The sequence below is a fragment of the Mirounga angustirostris genome, unplaced genomic scaffold (assembly GCF_029215605.1).
Source record: "Mirounga angustirostris isolate CCGP_5_RB_7025 unplaced genomic scaffold, mMirAng1.0.hap1 SCAF_4, whole genome shotgun sequence".
Classification (NCBI taxonomy): domain Eukaryota; kingdom Metazoa; phylum Chordata; class Mammalia; order Carnivora; family Phocidae; genus Mirounga; species Mirounga angustirostris.
The window spans coordinates 105,795,134-105,812,669 of record NW_026991712.1 but is presented as its reverse complement, the minus strand read 5'-3'; the positions used below and the strand labels follow the sequence as shown (position 1 = coordinate 105,812,669).

Below are 17,536 nucleotides of genomic sequence, written 5' to 3'. Positions count from 1 at the left end.
TGGAACAGAATAGAGAACCCAGAAATGGACCCTCAACTCTATGGTCAACTAATCTTTGACGAAGCAGGAAAGGATATCCAATGGAAAAAAAGACAGTCTCTTCAACAAATGGTGTTGGGAAAATTGGACAGCCACATGCATAAGAATGAAACTGGACCATTCTCTTCACCACACACAAAATTAGACTGAAAATGGATGAAAGACCCCAATGTGAGACAGGAATCCATCAAAATCCTTGAGGAGAACACAAGTAGCAACCTCTTCGACCTCAGCTGCATCAACTTCTTCCTAGAAACATCACCAAAGGCAAGGGAAGCAAGGGCAAACATGAACTATTGGGACTTCATCAAGATAAAAAACTTTTGCATGGCAAAGGAAACAGTCAACAAAACCAAAAGACAACCGACAGAATGGGAGAAGATATTTGCAAAAGACATCAGATAAAGGGCTAGTATCCAAAATCTATAAAGAACTTATCAAACTCAACACTCAAAGAACAAATAATCCAATCAAGAAATGGGCAGAAGACATGAACAGACATTTTTCCAAAGAAGACATCCAAATGGCCAACAGACACATGAAAAAGTGCTCAACATCACTCAGCATCAGGGAAATACAAATCAAACCACAATGAAGTACTACCTCATACCAGTCAGAATGGCTAAAATTAACAAGTCAGGAAACGACAGATGTTGGCAAGGATCCAGAGAAAGGGGAACCCTCCTACACTGTTGGTGGGAATGCAACTCTGGAAAACAGTATGGAGCTTCCTCAAAAAGTTGAAAATAGAGCTACCCCATGACTCAGCAGTTGCACTATTAGGTATTTACTCCAAAGATACAAATGTAGTGATCTGAAGGGACACCTGCACCCCAATGTTTATAGCAGCGATGTCCACAATAGCCAAACTATGGAAGAACTGAGATGTCCATCGACAGATGAATGGGTAAAGAAGATGTGGTATATATATATATATAATGGAATATTAATCAGGCATCAAAAAGGATGAAATCTTACCATGTACATTGATGTGGATGGACCTGAAGAGTATTATGCTGAGTGAAATAAGTCAATCATAGAAAGACAATTATCATATGATCTCACTAATATGTGGAATTTAAGAAACAAAACAGAGGATCATAGGGGAAGAGAGGAAAAAATAAAACAAGATGAAATCAGAGAGGGAGACAAACCATAAGAGACTCATAACTATAGGAAACAAACTGAGGGTTGCTGGAGGGGAGGAAGGTGGGGGGATAGGGTAACTGGGTGATGTACATTAAGGAGGACACGTGATGTAATGAGTACTGGGTATTGTATAAGTCTGATGAATCACAGACCTCTACCTCTGAAACTAATAATACATTATATGTTAATTAATTGAATTTAAATTTTAAAAAGATGAAAAGGTAACACACACACACACAGAAAGAAAAGTACAGAACAGGCAAATCCATAGGCTCAGAAAGCAGATTAGTGATTGCCAGGGGCTGGAGGGAGGGCAATGACTGCTTAATGGGTACAGAGTTTACTTTTTGGGGTGATAAAAATGTTCTGGAACTAGACGGTTATACAACATTATGAATTATATACCTTAAAATGGTAAGTTTTATGTTACGTGTTTTTTACAATAATGTATAAAAATTTTTTGATCTATTTATAGTTGGTTTAAAAAATTAGGTAGGAATCAGCTTCAGGTTTTTTCCAACTAGCCAGTCAGTCACCACAGTATCTGAATGATAAATTTGTTTTGAGTCACTGATTTCAAATGCCTCTTTTCATCATGTTCTGTATTCTTATATTAATTTGAGTCTTTTCCTGGACTTTCTCTTCTGACCGAGAGTTCCATCTGCCTCTTCCTATACCAATACCATACTGTTTTATGTAATGTAGCTTTACATTATATTTTGATATATTGCAGGACTAGTTCTCTGTTCAATTCTTCACTCCCAAAACACTTCCTTTGCAGAATTTTCCTGGAAATTTTTGTACTTTTATTATACAAGATAAATAATATAATCTTCATTCAAGTTTCTTGTTAAAGCTGTTACAATTCTTTTAATAGACTTTGTTTTTTTAAAGCACTATTAGGTTCACAGCAAAAATGAATGGAAAGTACAGAGTTCCATATACTCCATGACCTCCCCCAACACACACAGATACACATACACACACACACACATAGACTGACATTCACAACCTTCCTGTCATCTAGCTCCAGAGTGGTGCATTTGTTATAATGAATGAGGCATCACTGGTGCATCATTATCACCTAAATGCATAGTTCACATTAGGGTTCCTTCTTGGTATCGTACTTTGGAGTGTACGTTGTTCACTCTTGGTATTTACATTTGGCTTTTGACAAACGTATAATAACATGTATCCATCATTGCAATATCATACAGAATACTTTCACTGCCCAAAAAATCCTCTGTGCTCCTATGGGGTATTTACCCCAAAGATACAAATGTAGTGATCTGAAGGGGTACATGTACTCCAATGTTTATAGCAGCAATGTCCACAATAGCCAAACTATGGAAAGAGCCAAGATGTCCATCAACAGATTAATGGATAAAGAAGATGGAATATTATGCAGCCATCAAAAAAACCCCGAAATCTTGCCATTTGCAATGACGTGGATAGAACTAGAGGGTATTATGCTAAGCAAAATAAGTCAGAGAAAGACAAGTATCATATGATCTCACTGATATGAGGAATTCTTAATCTCAGGAAACAAACTGAGGGGTTGCTGGAGTGGGGGTTGGGGTGGGAGGGATGGGGTGGCTGGGTGATAGACATTGGAGAGGGTATGTGCTATGGTGAGCACTGTGAATTGTGTAAGACTGTTGAATCACAGACCTGTACCTCTGAAACAAATATTACATTATATGTTAAAAAAAAAAAAAAAAAGAAGATAGTAGGAGGGGAAAAATGAAGGGGGAGAAATCGGAGGGGGAGATGAAGTATGAGAGACCATGGACTCTGAGAAACAAACTGAGGGTTTTAGAGGGGAGGGGGGTGAGGGGGATGGGTTAGCCCAGGGATGGGTATTAAGGATTGAATGGAGAACTGGGTGTTATATGGAAACAGTGAATCATGGATCACTACATCAAAAACTAATGATGTAATGTATGGTGAATAACATAACATAATAAAATAAAATTTAAAAAAATATCCTCTGTGCTCTGCCTATTCAGTCCTCCCTGCCCCCCAACCCCTGATAACCACTGATCTTTTTACTGTCTGTATAGTTGTGCCTTTCCCAGAATGTCATATAGTTGGAATCATATAGTATGTAGCCTTTTCAGATTGGCTTCTTTGATTTAATAATATGCATTTAAGGTTCCTCCGTATGTTTTTATGGCTTGATAGCTCATTTCCTTTTGGCACTGAATAATATTCCATTATCTAAGATATAAAAGTTTACTCATCCATTCATCTACTAAAAGGTATCTTGGTTGTTTCTACATTTTAACAATTATAAATACAGCTGCCATAAATATCTATGTCTAAGCTTTTATTTTGAAGTAATCTCCGTTTTCAATGTGGGGCTCAAACTCATGACTCCGAGGTCAAGAGTCACATGCTCCACCAACTAAGCCAGCCAGGTGCCCCTATGTGGACGTAAGTTTTCAGTTCCTTTGGATAAATACCAAGGACCACAATTGCTGGATCATATGATAAGAACATGTTTCATTTCGTGAGAAACTGCAAAACACTCTTCCAAAGTGGTTGTACCATTTCCCATTCGCACCAGCAATGACTGAGAGCTTCTGTTGTGCCACATCTTTGTCAGCATGTTGTCAGTATTTTGGATTTGGGCCATTCTAATAGGTACATAGTGGGCTGTTGGAATCTTGACTGTCAAGTTTATCATCTAATTTGGGATTAGCTCTCCATTATTCAAATCTTTTTTTTTTTATGTCTCTAAGTGGATATTTATAATTTTTTCATGTAAGTCCTATATATTTTTGTGATATTTATTTCCACTCATTATATTATGTTATATTATATTATATTATATATTATATTATATTATCTATGACACAATTTCCTTTACATTTTCCAAATTATTTTCTGTGTCTGACAGTTATTGACTTTTATATATTTCTTTGGTATGGATTACCTTATTGAATTCCAGTTATAGATGACATGGTATCATTGAAATGATTTTATCTCCTATCCAAGTTCATACTTCTTATCTATGTGCATTCTTGAGATTTCTCTTCTACACACTCGTCTTTCATCCATCTGGCATAAATTCAGCTCCCTCCTTTTTAGCTGTGGCCCTCAACCTATTTCTGAATTTCAGACTTCTCTCTAGAACTTGAGACTCATGTATTTATTCATTCAACAAATATTTATTGAGTGCTTACTGTGAACTAGACCCTTCCCAGATGTATCTCCAGGGATAGTAAAACAACTATTAACAAAGAAAGTTCTCTTTATAAGAGAGTAACTCTGCTGTTTTGTTATTATAATGTTTAAGTTTTGAAAGATAATGCATCTGATTACAAAGAACTTCCAGTTTCTCAAATAGTTTATATTTGTAAAATTATGCCAAAACTACATTTAACCAGCATCCTGCAATGTGTTTTGATGCCCCTACAGCTCGTTTAATCCTGGAAATCCCATTTTTACATGTTTCAATTTCTTTTTTTTTTTTAAGATTTTATTTATTTATTTGAGAGAGAGAGAGAGCATGAGCTGGGGGGAGGGGGAGGCAGAGGGAGAAGCAGACACCCCACCGGGCAGGGAGCGTGACACAGGACTCGCTTGATCCCAGGATCCTGAGATCATGACCTGAGCCAAAGGCAGATGCTTAACCAACTGAGCCACCCTGGTGCCTCACATGTTTCAATTTCAACTTTGTGGTAAAGAACTCCAAAATGCAATGCTGTTTTATCAAAAGAATATGTGGTGTTAACTGTCATGAGGATTTAAGCCAGTGATTGTGAATAAATGTGGTCACTCATTTACTTGAATGGTTAACCATGCAGATTTTAAGTTGAAGATTACAATTGATTTTTTACATGTTCCCACTGGCTTGCTTTGATGATTCACCTAAAGCCCCACAATTAGCTCGACTTCATACCTCTGTCAGCATATGAGAGAACTGGTAAGGCTCCTGAAAAAAAATCTGCAGGAGTTTAGGAAGCGAGAGGTCCTCTAAAAAGATTCAGAAAAACAGAAAGACAAGTTGTTTATAAGCGACTTTGGTTATTCTGTAAGGAAAGACAGAAGATTGAGGTTTCAATTCCAGATCTACAGAGAATAGTTGTATGATTTAGGAAAAGTTATGGCTCTTTTCTCTAGCTATAAGATGAGAATAAGTATACTCACTCCTCAACTTCAGAGCAATGTTAGGAGAGTAAATTAGATAACATATAACAACCTTATCATCATTCTCCTTGTGATTGTGCAATGTTAGGGAAGATCACCTAGTTAAACCTCCTTTTCAGTGCAAGGAATCCCATATACAGTGCTCCTAACTGGTAGATAGGTATTTAGGCTCTGCTATGTATTAGGGAAATCAAGGGTTATAGAGAAAGTACTCTATTAAAAAGGGTAAATATTAATGTAAGGCACTTTAACATATACTCTAATGATGAAGACCAAAATGGGGGAAAATCAACTTAACTATTAGCTATTTCTTTTTTTAAAAAAAATTTTATTTATTGGGACACCTGGGTGGCTCAGTCAGTTAAGCGTCTGCCTTCGGCTCATGTCATGATCTCAGGGACCTGGGATCGAGCCCCACATTGGGCTCCCTGCTTAGCCGGGAGCCTGCTTCTCCCTCTGCCTGCTGTGTGCGCTCTCTCTCTCTGACAAGTAAATAAATAAAATCTTCAAAAAAAAGTTTTTATTTATTTATTTGAGAGAAAGAGAAAGCACAAGCTGGGGGAGTGGCAGAGGGAGAGGGACAAGCAGTTTCCCCACTGAGCAGGGAGCCTGACCAGGGGCTCGATCCCAGGACCCTGGGATCATGACCTAAGCCAAAGGCAGACGCTTAACCAACTGAGCCACCCAGGCTCCCCCTATCAGTTATTTCTTTATGACAAAATACTTATTTTCTAATGTCAGATCCTTTGGAGGCAATGCCAAGTGATACGGGAGATATAAATTATGTATTATTTTTTTTTAAGATTTTATTTATTTATTTATTTATTTATTTGACAGAGAGAGAGAGACAGCGAGAGAGGGAACACAAGCAGGGGGAGTGGGAGAGGGAGAAGCAGGCTTCCCGCTGAGCAGAGAGCCTGATGCGGGTCTCGATCCCAGGATCCTGGGATCATGACCTGAGCTGAAGGCAGACGCTTAACGACTGAGCCACCCAGGCGCCCCAAATTATGTATTATATTTAAAACTACTCCTAGTTACTGAACACTTAGAAGGGTTTCCTTTCCAAATAAAGAAGAACTTCAATTTTTTATATTTAAAATTTGGGATAACTATGTATTACATCCAGCAAATGTCAAATTTTCTATTCCAATGTAACTCAGCAGTGATAAAAAGTAAAAAGATTCTAAAAGTGACATATTTGCTGTCAGTGGAAATAAAGTGCTTCAGGGTTTTCTGTTTTGTAGTCCCAGAATGAAAAAAAAAAAAATTCAAAGTACTGTCATGTAGAGAATATGCTTAAAGTACAAAAAACATTAATAATGGCCAGGCTCACCTGTTATGTATTGACCATCTCTATCAGTGAAATAGGAACGTGGAATATATACTATTTTCATCATACTATTTTTATTTAATGAAAAACTGGAAACATGACACACACAGCAGAAAACCTTTCTTTTTCTGGTTTCAATGTCACTAACATCATCTTTCCTAAAAAAAAATAAATAAATAAAATACACAACCCATCGGACTGAAATGAGTTTTCATAGTTTTTCTCCCACAAGTGAATAGGCAAACAAAAGACTGCATTCAAATGGGGTTCTCTCCTTAAAAACATTTATTTTGTGGGGCACCTGGATGGCTCAGCCAGTTAAGCATCTGCCTTCAGCTCAGGTCATGATCCCAGGATCCTGGGATCAAGCCCCACATTGGGCTCCCTGCTCAGCAGGGAGTCTGCTTCTCCCTCCACCTCCCCCTCTGTCTCTCTCCCTGCCCCTCCCCTTACTCATTCTCTCTCTCAAGTGCTCTCTCAAATAAATAAATAAAAACAAACAAATAAATAACATTTATTTTGTGTTCCTTAAAATCCTTTTGTGCAAGGAGGATCTGGATGATGATGCTGATTGACTAAAGGAGGGCCTTGGTTGTGTTTATAAACAAATATAAGACCTGTAAATTCAAGTTGCAATGCAAAAATTAAACAAAAATACGCTAGCTTCTAAGACCGAAAAACGCAGGACCTTTAATCAAAAAAATATATATATTGGCTAGTCACCTATCAGATAGGTAACCCTGCACATAAACGTTTTAGAAATGGAAGAAAAGAAAATCTACAACCTAATTTAATCAACTTGTTTCTATTTCTTGGTTCACCTAAAATTCCCCTAGGTATTTTTCTTCCTCACTAAAAATGATCAAATACCATCAGCTATTAACTAATATAGCCTAAAATACTGTGTTTTCATAAAAGTATGCACATTTTCTTTATGATGTTTACTAAAAACTATTCTCAGTTCTCAGGAGAAAAAGCAATGAACCTTTATTACTTCTTAAAATGGTTTCAGAGAAATAAATTCTTGGAAGTTCCTTTATGATTTTTTTTTTTCCTCAAATGAAGTGCATCCTGTCTGAAGCAGAATTATTATCAAACTAAAAGCAAGAGCTTCAGGGTAACCGAATTTAAAAGTATTTTACATTAAAAAAAAGTTCTGGTATGTTCTGAGTATATCAGATGATAGGTGTTAGTATAATAATAGAAAAAAAAATCACCTCTTCAAGGTGCTGTGGTAAGCCACAATAGTTTTTAAAATACTTGTTAAACAGAAAGTTGTGGTTCCTGCTAGTGGTCAGTGTATGAAGAATTAGAAATGCTTAGAGTTTCAATAAATCAAATCCTAGAATTGGTGAGTACAGGTATTGCTACATGGTAACCTGATTTGTAGAATTTTACAGGTGTATGATAAAAGGAATATCCTTTATGATCCCTTTAAAGAAATTGTGACTCCATCTGTTAAACTTTGGCGGAAGGAGTAGGGAACTTAAATTCTTAAGGAATCAGGTTTGGCCCCCTTGGTGCTATTTCCTTAAAAAGGAGACCACCCGGGGAACATCAGTGTCGAGGAGGTCCCGAATGGTGTCACTGCAGAGCGGAGTGGTTGCTGCTAACCTCCCTTCCAGGCCTCCGCTTGTCACGGACTCCTTACGGCAGAACTTCATCCATGAGTAGCAGCCACGGCAGGCGTTGTTTTCTTCCCGATCAATTTAATATCCACTCACTCCGAACCTAAGTATCTTTATAGTCACCGCTGTGGAGGAAAATAGAGCAATGGCCCCCGCCCTCAGGCAGCTCTGTAGAAGAAAGAGGGACAGGGTAGGATGATGCCGCCATGAGTGCCCACTCCAGAAACTTGGGTGACAGTCACGCTTTCTGCCTTCCTTGACTCCCCACATCCAGATAGTCACCAGTCTGCAAATTATTCCTCTTCAGAAGTTCTTGAATGTATCCACTTCTTTTTTCCCCTGGTTCCCCGGCATAAATTCGGCCACCTAAGTCCCCTGGCATTTTGAAAAAGCCTCTGGGCTGCCACCGCCCATCCAGTCAGCCTCCTCCTGAGAACCCAAGTGGTCTTTCTGAACTGCAAATCTCCCTCATGTAAAACTTCAATAATTTCCCATTGCTGTCAGGATGAAGTCCGCACTTCCTCATGTGTGGTTCATGAGGCCCTTTGTGATCTGAACCTCTTCCCGCATATGTTTCTGCAGTTTCACCTCTTGGTTCTCTGAATTACTGAAACTTCAGTTCCCTGAATGAGTGATGTTCTCACCTTGGACCTTTGCATGTTCCCAGCGTGATCGGACCCCTGCCTGCCTCCCCAGGGTCATATCATAGCACTGTCCCCTCGCTGCGCCATCGCTCACATTGGTCTGGAATGCACATTGGTCTTCTTTCTTAGGGCTTTTTGTGTTTTCTCTGGGATGAACGCTCTTCCCCAGTTATGACGTCTATCTAGATGACTCTAACATGGTACACTCAATGGCTGCATGGAAAACCAGAATGAGGGAGAGTATGTATGTACTTTAAGCACATCTTGAAAACAGTTTCAGAAGTTTGAAGTTCTCAGAAACCACAGTGGAAAATTAACATATAATCCACTGAAAATGAAACAATAGAGTGATTCTTTTTGAATGGCATTTGGAAAACTGAGAGGCTGAGACACAATCTAGACAGGTCATTAGGGTAGTGCAAGTAGTTGTGAAAAGTTCCAAATGATGATCTACTTACGCTGCACTATGATGAGTAGCTCACAGTCCCTGAGAGGAGGATGTTTCCAGGCCAGTGGGGGAAGCAGAGATATATTCAACCATTTGGGAGGTCTGTTCAGTAATAGCCACTGATGATTGAGCTTCTACTCTTTGGCATGTTCCCCTGCATTATCTCCAGACCCGTATTTCCAACCTTATGTTGTCTATCACTACTTGGGCATCCCACAGGCACCTCAGAAGACCTTACCTATCCAGGACAGAATTTGTCATTCCCACAACCTGCTGCTTTTCTAATGTTTTCTCTCCTAGTTAATGTCGCCTCCTTCCACTCAGAGATCGAGTAAGATATCCAAGATATCCACCTAGATGTGCCTTCGTACTTACACTCCTACCATCCACATGCAGCATGTCACCCTCTCTTCTTGATACTACTTCCTTAAATTTTTTTTATTTGACTATAGTTGACCCACGATGTTACATTAGTTTCAGGTGGACAACATAGTGATTGGACAACTCTATATGTTATGCTGTGCTCTCCACAAGGGTAGCTCCCATCTATCACCACACAGTGCTATTATAATACCTTCGACTACATTCCCTGTGCTGTACCTTTAATTTCTTAATAATGCTCAAACCCATTAACTTCTCTTCATCCTCACTGCCCCTACTTCAATGAAGTCTACACTCATTTCTGAATGATAATAGGTTCCTAACTGGTTTCCCTCCCTCCAATCTTGCCTCACCTTCATTCTCCATACTGCAGCCAGAGTGATATTTCGAAAGTTCAAATCTAATTATCTTGCTTCTTCTGCTTACAACCTCATAGTGATTCTCCATTGCTCTCAGGATAAAGCACTTGCTGAATATTCGTTGAATGAATTATCTTCTCAAATGTTCAGAATAACATTAGGTTAGACAGTATTATTCCATTTTTCAAGGAAGGGCACTAAGGTTAAAGAGAAGAACTTAGGCCAGAGTCGAATGGTCAGGTTTGTCTGACTTCTGAGGCTGTACTCTTTCTACATCACACTGCCCATCCTTTCTAACAGGAGAGGGCCTCTTCATGTGGACAGCGAGAAAAGACTCCTGGGTACGCAGTGTGTTTCTGCCAGTCACACGAGTGAACAATCTCTGGTTCCCATAATACTGTAGTAAATGCTTTATAGAATTATCTTGTACTGCGGGAAAAATGTGATTAACCAGACATTTCACTTTAGCATATTTTACTTTAAGAGCCTGCAGTGAAAAGACATTGCAAACTTTTAGGCAAAATCTCAATATTACCCAAAACAAGCTGACAGGAATTTTAAGGGCAGTTTCCAAGGTATAACTTGGAATCTCTACACATTGAACTCTTTGTCTATACCTCTTCTATAGCACGTATAATGACCACCAAATAGAGCTTTTGCCCAGCATAGTACCTGACATATAGTAGATGTTTGGTAAGTATTTGTCAAATGAATGAATTAATAAAGGGGGAAAAGTAAAACCCTCAGCATTCTAAGATCCAGAGTCATTTACTCATGGTTGTCATATTCTTCCTCCTCAGGGAAGATAGTAAACTAATATATTCTAGCTAAGTTTCCCACTACATAGGTCAAAACAAAAACGTTTTCTTATTTTCAGTAAACTAGAATATTCATTCAATCAGAACAATTTATTTCCCAAGTGTAGTGGTAAAAAACACATGTGATTCAAGTTTTTAAACTTTCTATGAAGGGCACCTGGGTGGCTCAGTTGGTTAAACACTTACTCTTGATTTTGGCTCAGGACATGATCTAAGGGTTGTGAGATGGAGCCCTGCATTGGGCTCCACGCAGGAAGTGGAGCCTGCTTGATATTCCCTCTCTTCCCACTCCCTCTGCTCCTCCCTCCCCTATACGCACTTGCCTCACGTGCATGCTCTCTCTCTCTCTCTCAAAAAAAAAAAAAGAAGCAGCAGCTTAAATAGCAAAGTTATCCCAGTCTACATTAATATTTTAGACTTCCTCTTGGTCATTTTCCCCCAACTCTCTCCACAGTTATATATTGTGGAGTTACTTAACACATGATAATTTTAACCAAGGTTAACCCAGGATCATATTTGTCATATTAAAACAAAATTAAAATATCCTGGGGTACCCAGCTGGCTCAGTCAGTAGAGTGTATGACTCTTCATCTCAGGGTCATAAGTTTGAACCCCATGTTGGGTGTAGAGATTACTTAAAAACAATAATAATAAAAAAATCTTTAAAAAAGTAAGATATCCTGCTTTTCTGGGTGAAATGTATAATAGATAATTCTTGGTTAGTCGGGAAAAAGATAAAACTCAAACTGTACATACCACTATATTTCTAGGTCTCTATTTTTATAATGAAAAAAATTATACTTATAGTATTGTTTTAAATATTTTAGTACATAAATCTCCAATATGAAGATTTTAGACATGTACCACTTAAGGAAATTAAATCTTATTTCTCCTTTTAAAGATGTATTTCTTTATTATTTGAGAAAGAGAGACAGGGAGAGAGGGAGAGTGAATGGGGGAGGGGCAGAGAGAGAGGGAGAGAGAGAATCCCAAGTAGACTCTCTGCTGAGCGCAGAGCCTGATCCCATGACACTGAGATCATGACCTGAGCTGAAATCAAGAGTCAGACACTTAATGAACTGAGCCACCCAGGTGCCCCTCTTATTTCTCTTAAAAAAAAAAAAAATCAGATCTTTATTTGTATTACTGGCTATGATGGCTGATCTTCATTCAGATCATGCTACAAATAGGAACAGAAAATAGGAGGAAAACTGAGCTTGAGTTCCCACTGCAGTGAAATTATGATTTTAGTTATGATAGATTGACAGTTTGTACTACTGTGTAGTAATAGTAGATCTAATGAACGTAGATCTAATATCTCACCGCTTCTAAGAGAATCTACATAGAAAATTTACTGTATCACCAACACAAAGAATTTCTGATGGAAGTTAATCCTATCCTGAAGTCCAGGTGAAATTATTTTAGGACTGAGTTCAGATACCTTAACAAAAATTTGTTCTCAACCATGGCATAATATTGGCAAATTTGGAAAATCCAAGGGGTGCAAGTGATAATTAGATTAATACTAGATTTTTTTTTTTAAAGACTATAGATTTTTTCAGGCCCTTTTTTTTTTTGATGGGACACAATTCTGGGCAATATTATAATTGTTCTGACATTGGCCTTGGCTGGGGAAGCAGTGTCATACTTCCTTCTGTTTGGGGACCCGTGTCTCCTCTGATTCTACAGTCCCCTGTAGAGCAGCCACAATTAGCTTGGCGGAGAAGCACAACCCCACCATAGCTTTTATAAGAGGCGGAAGCGTTGCACGCCTTGCACTGTATACCTATGCAAATTCGCTCTCTGTATGTGTGGGCACTCTGTGCAGGAGAATCCATCCAGCGCAGCTTTCCTCTCTGGGTCTCTGAGGGTTGGGTTTCCTTCCGGCAGTAAGGTGGGTGGGAATCTCTCTGAAACCACTGTTTTCCTGCCTTGTTTTTTTCACTCCTAGTGAGATATAGAATTGCTCATACTCATTCTTTCGATTGACGCGTTCAGCTTTACGTTCCCATGCATCTGACTTCAGCATGTGTTTTGCAGTCTTCAAATGAATTGTGCACAAAACGTCCAGCAGCTGCCTATAGGAGAGAACTGCAGAACGCAGGCTTGTAGAGCCGTGTGGTCCGTCCTTCCCTTCCTAAGCGGCACTCTGCTCCTTTGAGGGTCTCCTGAGTTCTCAACCGCCAGAGTTCAAGGAAATCGGACGATATTTTGATTTCTGTAGAAAAAGAAAATCGGTTTAAAATTCAAAGTACCCGGGTAATCATTTGTAGAAAAAAAAAAAAATCTCTAAACTTTAAGAGTAAAGGAGAGGGACACCTGGGTGCCTCAGTCGGTTAAGCATCTGCCTTCCGCTCAGGTCATGATCCCAGGGTCCTGGGATCGAGTCCCACGTGGGGCTACCTGCTCAACGGGGAGTCTACTTCTCCTTCTGCTGTTCCCCCTGTCATGCTCTTTTTCTCTCTTTCTCTCTCTCTCAAATAAACAAATAAAATCTTAAAAAAAAGGGGGGGTAAAGGAGAAAAGAAGTAGGAAATCCCCTCAACAGTTTTATTTAGAAAAAAAAATCACACCTATCCTACCCTCATGGTGATAAGTAAAAATAATAATGCAGGAGCAGCACTTGGTGGAGACATTTTTAAGCACATTTTAAACTAGATTATTAAAATTCACAGCATCAAGTACAAGAGCACGGAACATAATTTACTCCATTTATACTCACTACTGCACACCTAAATGATTTTTATACGCCATGCTGCTGCTTCTTAGGTGGCTTAGTGGTTATTGCGGATCATGAACCCCACCCTTTTGATCAGATAAAGCTAAAATATGATGATGTAGGGGGAAAAAAAAACCCTTATATTCATCAGCCAGTGTTTAGAAGGATTTATAAGACACAAAATATCCAAAATGGAAATCTATCAGACTCTTTAATAAGTTTGCAGCATTTTAAACAGTATTATTGCTTATCAAGTTGCCTTTCATCAAGCTAAAATCTTCTGAAGCATCTATGTTAATAGAGGACTTAACCGATTTTTATCATGCTTACATTTGATTTTTTAAAACAACATGAGCTTCAGGTAAATTATTTTGCACACACCAGTAAGACTTCACCTGTGCAGTAAACAATCTACATAAGCATATTTGATGGTCCTGCAAGTTCCCTACTCTTTTTTTCTAACCTAATGGATACCCCCATGCTCTTTCTGTGTGGAAATTCTGAAGCTATCACTGGTGGAGCCAGTTTGCAGCTCTCTGAAATGTTCTTTTGGTTTTGTCTTTTAAAGTCTCCAGACTCTTCTCCACCAATGGTACATGATGGGCCTTGATAACCATTTCTCTGTGCTCTACTAGGAAAACGTCTAACTGATCCGATTGCCTCCTGTCTACTCTCTACCTTGCTGCTAGAGTAATCTTTTTATTTTTTATTTTAATTTTTTTTAAAGATTTATTTGTTTGAGAGAGAAAGTGCAGGCTCAAGTGGGGGGGAGGGGCAGAGGGAAAGGGAGAGAAATCCTCAAGCAGACTCCCCATTGAGTGTGGAGGTGTGGAGTCCAGCATGGGGGGCTGATCCCAGGACCCTGGGATCATGACCTGAGCCAAAATCAAGAGCTGGATGCCTAGCCGACTGAGCCACTCAGGCACCCCTAGAGTTATCTTTTAAATGCAGAACGGATCATTTTATTTATCACCCATAGTGCGTGGTTCATTGCTCACCACATGGATTCCTGGTGTGACAAGATCACTATAGCCTTCTGGATACCTGGGAGGGAGGGCATAACCAGATCTCCAGTTCACTGCCTCTAACCTCAAGCAGTTTCTTTTGTGGTGACCCCAGTATATTATTCAAATATTACCGGTTTTCATTTGGGCCTTCACTTAAAAGGTTTGGAAGCACCTCTTTAAAGCAAGGTTTCTTCATTGAGACCTGAGAACCCCTGGGAGAGCAATATATGGACTTGAGGATATTTGTGATCCTCCTTAGTTTCTGGGAGTGGGTCCTCCAAAATAATCTATACTTAAAGGGGACTAGCTCCATAATATATATTAGCCTTAACAATCCGTTCTGTACTATCTTGGTAATGTCAGCAACAGCCATTTTTTCCTGAGCACCTAATACTCCAGCCACTGCAGACTACTTGGCATTCTTCCAACCTGCCACTGTTCTCCAGCCCTCATCCTTCTGCAATTTATCTTCATTGCTTCCTTCTTCTTACCTTACGCTTCGGCAATGAGGAGTTGTTCGCAACTCTCTGAAATGTACTTTCAAGGTCCAGTGCTCCATCACACATTATCTTCAGCTTGGAATGCCCTCACATTCCACCTGGTGACCTCATCCACATCTGTCAGGACCCAATTTAAACCCCCCTCCTGTAGGAGCCTCCCCCTACTCCTACTAGAAGAATTCTTTCCTCTTGCTTTTATGTTGCCTTCCTATTTTATATTAATACTTACGTTGTTACACTAATTTTAATTTATTCTAAGGATTGCTGAATATTTTTCTCCCCACAAGACTATGCTACTTGAAAGTAGGTACCTAATTTATTCATCTTTCTATACCCAGCATATTGCCCTCAGTTGGTGGTTAATGCATGTTTGATGGATAACTGTTCCTTTATCCTCATCTCAATCTGTGAAACTCTGACTTAATCCTTGAAGATTAAAATGGTTAAAATATCACCTCTGAAAAACCTCTTGACTCCAGCAGGTTAGGGGGAACACTCTTCTCTGTGATACCTAGTAGTTCGTAAACAAGTCTACTAAATCAGTTATGCCTTTCTCTTACTTTGCTCAGGTGTAAGAACTGAGAGCCTTCAGTTTGCAGGCTCAGCTCTGCTCAGTTTCTTGGCTTAATCTTTACCACTGGAGCAACCAGCAGTGGGTTCAACCCCACCTGTGAATGTATTGCCCACCACGGCCGCCACCACCACCACCACCACCAAAAACAACTCTTACTTGTTTAGAGCCCTAATAGCTTTACTTGCCAGTCCTTACTCTCTGGAAACTGGATCTGTATATCCACTTGTCTGGGAAGCCTATTCCAAATGGGAGAATTTCATAGGAACCATAATTCTCTTTCTTCCTCTTTGTATTCCTACCCCAACTTAAAGATCAGTGCTCTATCAAATAGGGCCTAATCTTTCCCTTTGAAATGCTCATCACTCTGTTAAAGAAGGCTGAACTTAGAGCCAGTTTAGTTTTCCTGACCAGGGTCACCCAGATCTGTTTTCTGCTTTATCCTATTCCCATAAAGCCTGGAGCAAATTGTACAGTGACAATGTTTAATAATCCCTAATGTTTAGCACAATGACTTCTCTAGAATGGATTCTCAACATGAATGGATGGAAAAATGGTCATCCAGTTAAAAAAAAAAAGAAAAAGATATATTTCTTGACAGGTGAGAACATGGACTGAGGGTTGCCAGATCTTCTACTTTTTCTTTTTAATTAATTTTTTAAAAGATTTTACTTATTTATTTGCGAGAGAGAGAGAGAGCATGAGAGGGGGGAGGGTCAGAAGGAGAAGCAGGGAGCCCGATGCGGGACTCGATCCTGGGACTCTGGGACCATGACCTGAGCTGAAGGCAGACACTCAACCGACTGAGCCACCCATGCGCTGCCAGATGAAATGATGAAAAAGTTCTGAAGATGGATTGTGTTATTGGTTGCACAATGACATGAATGTACTCAATGCCGCTGGATTGTACACTTAAAATTTTTTTTAGAATGGTAAATTTTATGTTCTGCATTTTTTATTATAATTTTTAGAAATGAGTTATTCATAATCATGATCTTTATTGCTGGTTTGCATAGGGTTTTAGTGATGTCAGGCTCTTTTGTGCCTTTACCCTAGTTCCTCCTAAATCAACTGTTCTACCTTCTGTGTATATGTACAGACATAAGAATGTGGGGAGGGGAAGAAAGGAGAGAGAGAGAAGGGGAGAGAGAGAGGGAGGAAAGGCGCTAAGATGAACAGCTCCAAGATTGAAATAGGTAGGACAAGTTAATATTGGTATTCATCTCTGCAATCTAACAACTTGTCTTTAGAGAGTCTTATTGCTCCAAGGATGCTTTGTTCCAGCTCTGGATGTTTTTAAATGTTGGTGTCATATAGCATGTCCCTTGGCATGGGCATTGTCTGTTGGGATTTGTTCATCAGAAGAAAAGTAATCCTTCTAACTTTCAGAAGAATATGAGGGGGATAAAGCATGATGTCTATCTCACTTTTCCAACCTCATTGCTATCACTCCACTTAAGTCCCATATAACCTCATGCCTAGACTATTATGTTAGTTTCCTTCTTCCTTTTAATTCTTACCTCATTCAACATACACTGCACTGTTCTACCATATTGATTTTCTAAAATATCACCCTTTCTTAGTACATGACTTTACTTCCTATTTCATAAAGGCTATATCATGCATGAATGCTCTGAACTTCCTGCCCTTCCCCTCACTTCTAAAAACATATCTGCATATGCTGTAACTTAGCCTCCTTTCCCTATTCCAAAAAGCAGAGGTTTCAAACCCCTAATCCAGCCACCTGTGCTGGGGCTCTCAATCCCTCCCACCTCCTTCAGGACCTGG

General features: G+C 39.3%; 1 long non-coding RNA gene across 2 annotated transcripts in view; it reads left to right on the top strand.

The window, feature by feature from the left end:
• LOC129046447 (uncharacterized) overlaps positions 1-17,536 on the top strand; it is a 123,947-nt gene that overhangs the window by 92,353 nt on the left and 14,058 nt on the right. The gene's annotated exons all lie outside the window — the stretch shown is intronic.